Consider the following 14,287-nt stretch of genomic DNA (forward strand, 5'->3'; position numbering starts at 1 on the left):
ACCATGGATTTACTTAAGGGCAGTAAAATATTCTCCATCTTATTCGCTATCCCTTTTTTAATGATTCTTAACATCCTGTTTGCTTTTTTGACTGCCACTGCACACTGCGTGGACATCTTCAGAGAACTATCCATGATGACTCCAAGATCTCTTTCCTGATTAGTTGTAGCTAAATTAGCCCCTATCATATTGTATGTATAGTCAGGGTTATTTTTTTCCAACGTGCACTACTTTACATTTATCCACATTAAATTTCATTTGCCATTTTGTTGCCCAATCACTTAGTTTTGTGAGCTCTTTTTGAAATTCTTCACAGTCTGCTTTGGTCTTAACTATCTTGAGCAGTTTAGTATCATCTGCAAACTTTGCCACCTCACTTTTTACCCCTTTCTCCAGATCATTTATGAATAAGTTATATAGGATTAGTCCTAGGACAGACCCTTGGGGAACACCACTAGTTACCCCTCTCCATTCTGAGAATTTACCATTATTCCTACCCTTTGTTCCCTGTCTTTTAACCAGTTCTCAATATCATGAAAGGATTTTCCCTCTTATCCCAGGAAAACTTAATTTACATAAGAACCTTTGTTGAGGGACCTTGTCAAAGGCTTTCTGGAAATCTATGTACACTACGTCCACTGGATCCGCCTTGTCCACATGTTTGTTGACCTCTTCAAAGAACTGTAATAGATTAGTAAGACATGATTTCTCTTTACAGAAACCATGTTGACTTTTGCTCAACAATTTATGTTCTTCAATGTGTCTGATAATTTTATTCTTTATTATTGTTTCAACTAATTTGCCCGGTACCGACATTAGACTTACCGGTCTGTAATTGCCAGGATCTCCTCTAGAGCCCTTTTTAAATATTGGCGTTACATTAGCTATCTTCCAGTCATTGGGCACAGAAGCCAATTCAAAGGACAGGTTACAAACCATAGTTAATAGTTCTCCAATTTCATATTTGAGTTATTTCAGAGTGATCTATAAGAGTGGCTTGTATCTCCAATAGTGACAAGTCCAGCTGCAGCCTGAACATGTTTTCCCATCACTTCATCCTCTAGGATCTCATGACAGAGCAGGTGACAGAGAAGCAGGCCCTCTGGAGAATATTAAGAGCTGTCTTCCTCAGTTCAAAGGAGAGAGAGCAGGAGCAGTAGTGTGGTGGGGTGCGGTCTATGGTAGCTAAGAGAAGAGGCCTAGAGAAACTGGAAAGCCCATGACAAGAAGCAGCCCTGAAAAGGGGGTTATGGAGGCTGGAGTGGATATGAACTCCCCTGTCTCTCAACTGTGCCACCTGGAGGGGTTGGGTGGAAATGCCTAGAAACCCCAGTGTCTAAGGGGCAGCCTTAGATACATGGGGAGGAGAGCCTCTACCCATCAAGGGTAGAAGGACTATCTGATCCTGGAGAGAATAGAATGACTACTTATGATGTTCAGAATATTGGTTTGGGCTCTTTTTGCTCCCTGCAAGAGAAAGACTTTTGCTTTCGGTAATGGATCAAACCACTCCTATCACTCATGTATCCTCTCAGCCTGGCCCTGGGAAAGACTATTCCAGGAAGTATGGTGACAGGAAAATGGGCACTGCAGTTTGGGATGCTGGGAAGATAAGCCATAGCTGCATGCATGCATACCTTATTAGGCCCCTGTGTGGGCTCTCCAGACATTAGGACCAGGCGAGCAGGAGTAAGAGTTACGTGCTCACTTACTTCTCTGGCAGACCATTTTTAAATTGTCATCCTGAGCCTTCAGTTTGTCATCGGCTCTTCTCAAAGCACAATGTGAAGGGCTATGTGGTGTAATGAATTTTTTTACTAACAAGTTTTTCAGCTCAAAGGAGGCCAAAAATAATTGGCTTGTTCTTAAAAATATGTAGCATTTAAATGTAAATTTGTATACGGTTTACCTCTGTTTTGAGGTAGTTATTACCACTGTTTAATTCCTGATGCCATACATGTGAATTTCTTTCTACAGAACATCCTAGCCCTGGAACTGGCCTGTTCCTACAGGCCACTGACTTATTCCATGGATAGTTTCAGTGGGCCAGAGTTGGCCCATTGAGTGCCTCCATTGGCTTCAGTGGATCCCTAGAAAGCACAGAGTTGAAAGGAAAGTTGGCAGTACATCCTAGCAATGCCTCATCCATTCCATCTACTCCATGAGGTTGTAAAAAACAAAGTTGGAAAAGGTCCTTCAGAGTATGGTATCACCCTAGTTATAGTTCTTCTCAACTGGATGCTGTCTTTCCTGGCTGGCTTCTATAGGTAAGGTTATTTGTAGATAGCTGACTATTAAATACAGGCTGGCCAGGTTAAAGTGGGAGAAGAGAGAGAATGTGTGTTGCAAGGCCTCGTTCTTGGAGATCCTGAACAAAACATGCCCTCTTACTTCCTAGACCTATTCTTAGCTTTCCTACAATAAGCAATGAAGGGCAAATTGTAAGAAACAAGCTCTCTGAATAAAAGCTACACTAAACTTTAATTTCTTTAAAATGTCAGAATAAAGGGCAATACCTTAATTTTGCTTCCAAGGTTGCATGTCAAGCATAAGTTTTCCAAGTGCAGTGTACAAATTCTTTAGCTAATCCGCAGATTTCACTTCTCTATTAATGGGATAAGAAACTGGACCAATCCCTTTTTTCTGGTAAGAATAGCTTCTGAAGTATATTAAAGGTCCAGGGCAGATGCCATTTTCACTTTATTTATAATAATAGGAGATATACCTAGCTCCTAGAACTGCAATGGATTGAGTTTGAATGGCTGGATCTTGAAAGGTCATTGAGTCCAGCCCCTCGCCTTCACTAGCAGGACCAAGTACTGTTTTTTCCCCCAGAGCGCTAAGTGGCCCCCTTAAGGATTGAGCTCATAATCTTGGGTCTAGCAGGCTAATGCTCAAACCACTGAGCTATCCCTCCCCTTGCTCAAGGCAACATAGTGCTATGCTCCAGGGGACTTGAGAAAGTGAGGTAAAAGGTGTTGAAGAGGTTTCTTTGATATAAGCAGAACTATGAAATTAAGCTTCATGCCTCTGAACAGTTTGTCTGTTATTCCATATCTGTAAGCTCTATTTTCCTTTGACTCTTTCATAATTCGCATGTGTGTGAACATCTACAATCCAAAATCAAGGAAAAAAAGATTAGAAAAACATTTAATGAAAATCTAGAGGGCCTGGGCTAATCTTGATTCAGGCTGCATGAACATAATGCTTTGTACAGCATCTTTTACTTTTATCTCTGTACTGCACATCATGTTCCCGTCAGCAAAAGAAGAATATGGCCTTTGGTTTGCTTATGGCAAATACTGGCCTTATGACAGTGTATATTTGGTATTTGCCTTAATAGCAGATGGCAGACTGAAAACTCTTATACACACATTCCCACAATAAAAAGATAAGCATTGTTCAGTGGTTACAGATTAATATTTGTACTTTCTCTGAGTCAAATCATGTATTTTTGTCATGTTCACATTTTTTTTTACATTTAAGAAGCTGCAGGATGTGAAGCAGAGAGCAAGACATGGTCCAGTGGTGAGGCCACTATTGTGAGAGATAGGAGACCTGGATTCAGTTCCCTCCTCTGCTACAGACCTTGAACAAGTCATTTAGCTCCTCATCTGTAAAATGATGATAGTACTTTCCTACCTCACAGAAATGCGAGGATAAATATATTAGACTGGGAAGTGCTTTGAGATCTACTGATGAAAAGAACTAGATAATATTAAGTATCCATACAACAGTGCTATAAAAGGACCAACAGCAATTATTCCCCCAGGATTCTAATTTAAAATGACCAGAAAAGATTTTGTAAATGAAAACAAATCCTAAATCATATGCAGAAAGTAAAAGCCATCTGAAATAACAAATGGCTGTTTTATACCACAATCTAAAAGCTGCTGCTTTTACCCCCTTAAAGTGGTTGCCATTAAAAATAAAATATTAACTTTTGCTTGAAGCTGCCACAGAATGGTACTGAGTTATGGCAACTTTCTATCATTTAAGTAAAGCGACAAATTCCTTGAATGGTAAGGAGGGCATGACTGGAAAAGTTTGTACACCATTGTATGAGAGTAAACTAGTTTCCTTGCCATCTGTGGCAAAGTCCCATCTCAGTCTCCCCAGCCTCTGCTGTTTTTAGCTCTGGTGAGACTGGCTTGGGTAATGCAGTCCCCCTTAGGACTCAGGGGAAGTCTGTTCCCTGTCTTCCCACCAGTCTTAGTTAAAGTATTTTTACCCTGCCTTGCGGGAAAGCGTCCTGCCGCTCCTCCTGGGGAGGCTTGCTGCTTCAACACTCCTGGCAGCCAGGCTCCTTCTCTCTCTGCTCCCCTTCCTTCCTCCCTCCCAGGAAGGGGTTTAAAAAAGGTCTCAGGCAGCTCCAAGTTGGAATCAGCTGATCCTAATTACCCTCAGGTAGCTCCCCTCAGCTGATTCTAATTTGCTATCTTGGTAACCCTTTCTCAGCTGAACCTGATTGACCTGTAGTTGCCTCTCAGTTGATAAGGAGGAGGGCCTTTTAACCCTCTGGGACTGACTCCTCCCCCCCTCTTGCAACTGTCTGTCCTGAGTTTATCACACATCATTCTGAATCGGAGTTTTGCCCAAGGGCTCCATGATCAGGCCCTTATACTGACTGATATTCATGCCCCAGATACAAAAATATGGTTTGCAGACTGGACAACAGGGATGGAAAGAGAGTGTTGTATATTTGACTGGTTTGCTTTCATCTCTTGAAATGCAGGCAGAGTGGTTAGAGAAGAGAACTAACATAACCTAGGAATGGTCATACTGGGTCAGACCGATGGTCCATCTAGCCCAGTATCCTGTCTTCCAGCAGTGGCCAATACCAGATGTTTCAGAGGGAATGAACAGAATAGGGGAATTACTTAACGAGCCACCCCTGTCATCCAGTCCCAGCACCTGGCAACCAGACGCTTAGGGACACCCAGAGCCTGGGGTTGCATCTCTGACCATCTTGGCTTATAGCCATTGTGGGACATATCCTCCATGAATGTATCTAATTCTTTTTTTAACCCAACTATACCTTTCACCTTCACAACATCCTATGGCAGCAAGTTCCACAGGTTGACTATGTGTTGTGTGAAGAAGCATTTCCTTTTGTTTGTTGAAAACTGCTGCCTATTAATTTCATCAGATGTCCCATGGTTCTTGAGTTATAGGGTATATAACATTTTCTTATTCACTTTCTCCACACCATTCATGATTTTACAGATCTTTAGTATATCACCCCTTATTCGTCTCTTTTCCAAGCTGAACAGTCACAGTCTTTTTAATCTCTCCTCATATGGAAGCTGTTCTATACTCCTAATCATTTTTATTGCCCTTCTCTGTACCTTTTCCTATTCTATCTTTTTGAGATGGGGTGACCAGAACTGCATACAGTATTCAAGGTGTGGGCATACCATGGATTCATATAGTGGTATTATGATATTTTCTGTCTTATTATCTATCCCTTTCCTAATGGTTCCTAACACAGTTAGCTTTTTCGATTGGTACTGCAAATTGAGCTGATGTTGTCAGAGAACTATCCACAACAACGCCAAGATCTTTTTCTTCAGTGGTAACAGCTAATTTAGACGCCATCATTTTGTATGTAGAGTTGGGATTATGTTTTCCAATGTACATTACTTTACATTTATCAACACTGAATTTCATCTGCCATTTTGTTTCCCAGTCACCCAGTTGTATGAAATCCCTTTTAACGCTTCACAGTTGGCTTTGGACTTACCCATCTTGAGTAATTTTAGATAGTCTAGAAATTTGCCACCTCACTGTTTATCCCTTTTTCCAGATCATTTGTAAAAATGTTGAGCAGTACTGGTCCCAGCACAGGTTGTTGGGGTCCCTGCTGTTTATCTCTCTCCTTTCGACAATTTATTCTGACTCTTTGTTCCCTATCTTTTTACCAGTTATTGATTCGTGAGAGGACCTTCCCTCTTATCCCATGACTGTTTATTTTGCTTAAGATTGGGCAACTTGAGAGAAAAGATAGTCTTTCAGCCAAAGCATTGGGAGTTGGACGATTGGATTCTATTTCCTCCTCTACCACAGACTCCCTGTGTGACCCGGTGAAGTCACTGAAACTCTCCGTGCCTCAGTTTCTCCCATCTGTAAATTGGAGATGATGATGCTTACTTAAATCATACAGAACTCTATCAAAATACAAATTATCATTGAAACTTCATTTTTAATCAGTACACACAGCTTAGGTTGGCAAGAAATGTCTCTCTCATTCTCCACATCTATTTTGCAGGGTGTATGTAGAGTAAATGCATTCTCAGAACACCCGTGACCTTGCACAAGTTTCAACCTGATAAGTAATGTATTGAATCTGGTCCTAAAAAGATTATTTTAGAAATATTTGATATACAATAGACCCTCAGAGTTATGAACACTAGATGTACGAACTGACCAGTCAGCCACACACCTCATTTGGAACCATAAATACACAATCAGGCAGCAGCGGAGACAATAACAAAAAGAAATACAGTACAGCGCTGTGTTAAACACAAACTGCGAAAAAAATAAAGGAAAAGCAGCATTTTTCTTCTGCATAGTAAAGTTTCAAAGCTGTATGAAGTCAACATTCCATTGTAAACTTTTGAGAGAACAACTATAATATTTTGTTCAGTGTTATGAACGTTTCAGAGTTACAAACAACCTCCATTAACTGCAGTGTACATAACTCTGAGGTTCTACTGTATAGTAGAGAGTGATTGTTTTATACAACATGACTAATTCAAATTACATATTAATGGGAGTAGAAGAGAGATGCTATAAAAACATACTCTGTTCCATTCTTATTTTATGTATTTATTTACCATTTAGGATAATTTAGCATTGGCAAATGTCTTTCAGCTTCATTCATTCATTCATTGAGCAATGCAATTTAAATAGCATCTTTTTTGTTCTGTTTTCTGAATAATGTTGATGCAAAACATTTACAGATGAGGCAATAATTCTTTATCTCTTTTAACTTCCCCTAATGGGATTACATTGCTTGTAATTACCAGGTGATATCTTATTTCAAAACTGTTGTTGCTTGAGGCCAAAAAGGGGTCAGATTTGAGTCATACATTTTATAAGAAAAATGTTCCATAGTTCACTTAACCGCAATGAATTCTAGCCATTATTGTTCAGTCATTTCAGCAGTCGCCTCTCTCTAACTTGATACAAGGTCACTAAGTAATTAATTATCTGTAATCAAATAATATTAAAGTCCTGGCAGGTTCATTGCAGGAAAAAAAGAACGTTTTCAGTTTTAAAATAGGATGGATGAATAGGTGCCCTTTACTGTGGGATTTAAATAATACTGAAACCTTAATATATTTTATACACTGCAGGTTATATTTTGCTCCTTTGATAATAGATAATATCTATTTTGCACTTGGAGTGATATTTTGTTGGATCTCTGGAAACAAATGATACATATTACCTCCTTTGTCTCTCTTTACAGATCAGGCTGTGGGCAGAAATTGCTGGGGAGGCAGTATGGGATTAAAGCCCTGATGGAGTCAGAACACCTGAATCCTATTCCTGACACTGCCATGTGCCCATCACTTCATGCTATAGTTTCCCCATCTGTAAACTGGGGGTAGTGCTGGTTGCCTTCCTCTGTAAAGTGACTCGAGTGCTACATTGGAATGCTAGATTGGCCCAATCCAGAGTCCCCTGAACTAAACAGAAGGACTCCCATTGACTTCAGTGGACTTTCGATTGGGGCCAGTAAAATTGAAATATTTCTACATTAGTATCTGTGACAGACATATGGTCTTTTTTCTTCCACTTAATATTGCTGAGCCTTCTCTTGTGCATTCGAGCTGGAAACATTTGGATCCTATCTTAGTATGCAAGCCCTACTTCCCTCTATGGGATTCTGGGTCCCACTACAAATCAAGTCTATATGCTGAGGCACCCAGTAGGAAAGTCATTTTCTTCACTAGCCAAACTTCTGGGTAACTGGATATGCATTTTACAAGTTAAAATAATTTGGAACTATGTCACTGTAGAATAGTTTTGTTGTGTCCTATTTTGGTATAAGTAGATTTCATTGCATTATAATATTAGCTATAGCTGGGTCTGCCTGTCATATAATATCAGCACCTGCACTACTTGCAGGGAATTTAGAAATGTAATGCATTATTTCCTGAAATTGTGTTAATTGTGTTAATTAGCAGTATAGTTCATTGCAATATAGATGGCAAGACACTCTTTATATTAACTACCCTAAAAATATTTTAACAGAAGTTCCTTTCCACCCTACCCTTATTAAAGTGCCTGCATTAATAACGGAGCACATTTAAGCTCTGTGCATTTCTATGTTCTCTCCTTTCATACTGTTTTGTTCTTAAATCTGTACCCACTGCAGGGAAAACTTAACTCCTGCTGTTAAACTAGGCCAACAGATTTCTCAAAAATTGCTACCAAGGGAGGAGAAAGCAAAGCTAAAATGTACTGTGAGCAGATGTTGATCTTAAAAGTTCCTGGGCTTGATGCCTTGTGTTTGATTTTTCTCCATATTATTATGGCTGAAATGTGTGAGTGGCTTGTAGAGAGATGCTCTGGACTTTGGGGAAAGGGAAAAAAAGCCACAACTGGAGATGACCCAAGGTAAAAATAACCAAAGAGCTGCAGAACACTTGTGACCTCTTCTGGCTGGAGGCCTGAGAAGCAACACTAACACTGACAGCTAATGAACAAGCTGCTTTAACTCAAATGAACTTACATCTTTTAGATGTGAGCGACCCCCGTGTGACACATTCCTCTCGCACCAAAATCCATGCTTCATCAATCCTAGCAACCACCATATGGTTCAGACTTTTGGATGCATACTGCTTTTCCACTACCCTGAGCTATGATGGCTTTGCTTACAGTCTGCTGGAATAACTCCATTGTAAATTGAACAAAGTACATAACATCTAAAAAAAAATGGTCAGGATGTTTTGCATGGTGTAAGGTGATGGAGCTGGACGGGGGCGGCCACATACTGTGCAAGCTTTTGGTCAATAGAGCTAGCCCATGGCCTACGAGGAGAGTTTCCACTTGCATTAGGGTTGCTAGGATTGTAAAGACAAATCACGAGGCTCCACTTCTGCAACACCAGGTTGGTTCTCTTTCCCTGCCTACTATATACAAACCCCTTTCTGAAGTCAAATTACTCAGTTAAATTGTAGGAGGGCAGGGTATCCTTAATCTTGCTCAAACTCCCTTCAATCCTCAGGTCAGCCTTGGGAATAGCATTGTGATCACAATGGACAGGAAACTGTCATGTTCAGGGATGAAGGGTGGGAGTGGAGGGGGGAAGCAGGACTATTTTTTGGATCAGGGATTCACTGTGCTAGGTAGTGTATAAACATGCTCCAGAAAAGACCTCAGCATAAAGAATGGTACAAGCAAGTGGCTGGTTACTCGTTTTCCATTCTCCTGTATCATCTCCAGCTGTGGAGCGTTCCTGCAGTGAGGGTGGAATAGATGAGTAGTGCAACTACCTTTGCCCCCTTTGGAGCTTTTCTTCTTCCCAGAGCTCTTCCCCTGAAACAGAGAGAAGGGAGGGAGCAGGGCAGACCTCTGTTTTCAGGCAGACTTGTTGTTAGATTCTAAGGATACCAGTACTGCAGGCCACAGGCTGCCTGCAGCCTGAAAATCCTGGAAGTCTAGTAATGCACCTGGTATAAAAACTGTACTGGGCACACAGAATATTCAGGGGACATAAAACAGTAAGAGTAAAAATTAACTTTCTTTAAATCTGCAGCACTGGATAACTTGTACCTAGGAGATCTTTAAAATATTGGATGAGGAGCTCTCTTCACCATTACATTAAAAAAAACCAAAAAAACCCCCATATCTTGGAGCACTGGAAAAGTTCCAGAGGACAGGGAAAAAACCCAGTTAGCCTGACACTGCTCCTGGGAAAAAATCATGGAAAGGCTGATATTGGATGCAATCAGTAAAGAATAAAGAGATGGTTATTTAAAATCATAAAGACTCCACTCCAAAGCTCATTATAAATAATAATACTTAACTCTAACAGTGCATTTCAGCAGTAGATCTCTTAGCACTTTTCAAAGGAGGTCAAATGGAGTTTTAGGATGCATCAGGCGAGGTATTTCCAGCAAAGATAAGGAGGTGTTAGTACCGTTATACAAGGCACTGGTGAGACCTCATCTGGAATACTGTGTGCAGTTCTGGTCTCCCATGTTCAAGAAGGATGAATTCAAACTGGAACAGGTACAGAGAAGGGCTACTAGGATGATCTGAGGAATGGAAAACCTGTCTTATGAAAGGAGACTCAAAGAGCTTGGCTTGTTTAGCCTAACCAAAAGAAGGCTGAGGGGGGATATGATTGCTTTTTATAAATATATCAGAGGGATAAATATTAGGGAGGGAGAGGAATTATTTAAGCTTAGTACCAATGTGGACACAAGACCAAATGGATATAAACTGGACACTAGGAAGTTTAGACTTGAAATTAGACAAAGGTTTCTAACCATTAGAGGAGTGAAGTTCTGGAACAGCCTTCCAAGGGAGTAGTGGGGGCAAAAGACCTACCTGGCTTTAAGACTAAGCTTAATAAGTTTCTGGAGGGGATGGTATGATGGGATAGCCTAATTTTGGCAATTAATTTGGCAATTGATCTTTGAATATCAGCAGGTAAGTATGCCCAGTGGTCTGTGATGGGATGTTAGATGGGATGGGATCTTAGTTACTGCAGAGAATTCTTTCCTGGGTACTGGCTGGTGGGTCTTGCCCACATGCTCAGGGTTTAACTGATCGCCATATTTGGGGTCGGGAAGGAATTTTCCTCCGGGGCAGATTGGCAGAGGCCCTGGAGGTTTTTCGCCTTCCTCTGCGGCATGGAGCACGGGTCACTTCTTGGAAGATTCTCTGCAGCTTGAGGTCTTCAATTTGCGGACTTCAATAACTCAGATATAGGTTAGGGGTTTGTTAGAGAAGTGGATGGGTGAGATTCTGTGGCCTGCTTTGTGCAGGAGGTCGGACTAGATGATCATAATGGTCCCTTCTGACCTTAAAGTCTGAGTCTATAATGTCATTATTCTCATTTGACAGATGGTAAAAACTTCAGTACAGAGATGGGAGAGGACATACCCCATGTGATCCACAGGCTAGTGGAAGCAGTGGAATTAGAACCCATGTCTCCCGAGTCCCAGTCCAGGTCTCCATCCACTAGGGGCATTGACACAGTTAATTATACACTAAATACAATTAAATAAAACGTTGGTAGCATTGAGGTAAGTTTCACAGAAACTTGGCTGCCCAGTTAGCACTCTTCATCTGCGACCATCTCAAACAGATGTATTTTGCAGCGTGCACTGAAAGTCATCAAATTTGGGCTATTTTGGACCAAAAGATAGAGCACGTCCCAGAGCCTTGGACCCCTACAGAGAATGCCTGGCCAGTTGCCCCCTCCCTCACCGGGATAATGAAGGGGACCTAGCTATAACACCCTTGCTAACTGCAGTTGTGGTTGGATGGCCCACAGAGAGAGGAAAGCCTAAGCAGGCAGGCTGGTCTCAGGCCAGCTGGGGATCTGTAGATCACAACCGACAGCTTAAACTCCACTTGGAGACCAACGTGCAGTCAGTGCAGATCGTGGAGCACTGGGGTCATGTGCTCCCAGCCAGATTCCCCACTCAGTAAATGATCTACTTTGTTCTGCTCCAGCTTCAGTCTGAATGGTTTTAAAGAGTGGCCCCACCCTACAGTAGTCTAATCTCAAGGTGACAACAGCATGGATCATAGTGGCATGGTTGGCATCCGAAAGGAAAAGTCACATCCTCCTAGCCAAATGCAGATTGTAAAAAGCCATGCCAATCATCATGTGTTTTTGAAAAATAGGTCTTGCCAGACAAACTTGATACTGTCTTTTGATGAGATCACAGAAGATTAATATAGACTTCTGTGTGATGTCAGTTACCTTTTAAGGTACTTGACTTAATCCCACAAGGAATTCTGATTTAAACAAATAGATTGCACTATAAAAAGATCAGTGTAGCCTGTATTAAATGGATTAAAAATTGGATAACTGCTAGATTACAAAAAGTAATTGTAAACAGGGGATTGTCACCCAGAATTTTCCTCCAGGGCAGATTGGCAGAGGCCCTGGAGGTTTTTCGCCTTCCTCTGCAGCATGGGGCACGGGTCACTTGCTGGAGGATTCTCTGCAGCTTGAGGTCTTCAGACCACAATTTGAGGACTTCAATAACTCAGACATAGATTAGGGGTTTGTTACAGGAGTGAGTGGGTGAGATTCTGTGGCCTGCATTGTGCAGGAGGTCAGACTAGATGACCATAATGGTCCCTTCTGACCTTAAAGTCTATGAGTCTATGATCCCAGATATATCTGTTTTTGGCCCACTGTTATTCAATATTTGTAACAGTGACCTGGAAGAAAAGATTGAATTACTGGTAAAACTTGCAAATTATACAGATTGATGGAATGGTAATTAATGATGGGGCAGGTCAGCTATACAGACCAAACTGAATCACTAGGTGAAATGGGCTCATCGAAACAGCATGCATTTTAATATAGCCAAGTTCAAGGTTGAAAGGCTAGGAATAAAGAATGTAGATCACACTTCCAGGATGGGAGAGTGTGTTCTGGAATGCACTGATATTGAAAAGTAGTTGGGGGGGAGGTAGATAATCAATGGAACATGAGCTCCCAATGTGATGCTGTATCTAAGAGGGTGAATGTGATCCTCAGATATATAAGCAGGGAAATATCAAGTAGGAGTTGGTATTACCTCTGCATATGGCATTAGTAAGACTGTCACTGGAATATTGTGTCCAGTTCTGACGTCAACGCTTTAAAAAAGATGTTGAAAAATTGGAAAGGGATCAGAAAAGATCTACAAGAACAATCTGAGGCCAGGAAAGCATGACTTATAGTGAGAGACTTTGGAAATTCAAGTTGTTCAGATTATCCAAGAGAAGGTTAAGAGATAATCTGCTAACTGTTTAGATGTATATACATGAGGGAAGAGAGTTGTGATCATGGATGGCTCTTTCATGTATCAGAAAAAGGCATAATGAGCTCCAAGGATTGGAAATTGAAACTAGACAAACTAAGATTGGAAATAAAGATGCAAAATGTTAATAGTTAGAGAAATTAACCATTGGAACAACTTACTCTTTAAATTGAGACTGGATATGTTTCTAAAAAGATACAATATAGCTCAAATAGAAGTTATGGGCTTGATAAAGAGATTACTGGCTGAGGTTCTTTGCCCTCAGGAGGTCAGACTAGATGGTCATAATGGTCCCTTCTGTCCTTAAGATCTATGAGCTCTCCCGCATAGCCAGAATAGAGCATAACGTTCTAATCAACTGCACACCTAGCCTTAAAGATTTGGAAGAGCTGGTTGACATTTTTCAAACATTTTTTGACCACAATGGATATTTGCATAGAATTTTCATTCTGGGGAATTTCCAACATTTTCTTTTTTTATTGTTTTGACCAAAATGATTTTTTTTATAAAAAATCATTTTGGGCAAGCTACGACTGTCTTGTTTCCTACAAAACACTTTCAATCAGCTCTGCTTCTCAGTTTGATGCGGTGATAAATGGCACTTTTTATGACAGGCTGTTCTCTGGTCTGCTTTATGTAATAAGACCATTAAAAAAAAATCCACCCACTCTAACATCGAAGCCTGACTCTACATACCAGAAGTCTATGGAAACTGCAATCTCTACATAAATTTCTGCATTATAATAAGACTGAAAGTACATACAAAATATAGCAGCAGAGAAATTGATTTTCTCTTGCTTACACTTGTTTTAAACAGGTGTAGATACTGACTTCAATTGAGAGAACAGGCGTACTTGTGGCATCTTAGAGATTAACAAATTTATTTGAGCATAAGCTTTCGTGGGCTAAAACCCACTTCATTGGATGCATGTAGTGGAAAATACAGTAGGAAGATGTATATACACACAGAGAACATGAAACAATGGGTGTTACCATGCACGCTATATGGAGAGTGATCAGTTAAGGTGAGCTATTATCAGCAGGAGAGAAAAAGAATTGTTTGTATTTCCTCATGCTTATTCTCCCCTCCCCACCCCCAGTTCCTCACATCTCCTTGTCAATTGCTGGAAATGGGCCATTTTCATTACCACTTCAAACAGTTCTTTTTCTCTCCTGCTGATAATAGCTCATCTTAACTGATCACTCTCCTTATAGCGTGTATGGTAACACCCATTATTTCATGTTCTCTGTGTGTATATACATCTTCCTACTGTATTTTCCAC

The sequence above is a fragment of the Mauremys mutica genome, chromosome 1 (genome assembly GCF_020497125.1).
Source record: "Mauremys mutica isolate MM-2020 ecotype Southern chromosome 1, ASM2049712v1, whole genome shotgun sequence".
NCBI lineage: Eukaryota > Metazoa > Chordata > Testudines > Geoemydidae > Mauremys > Mauremys mutica.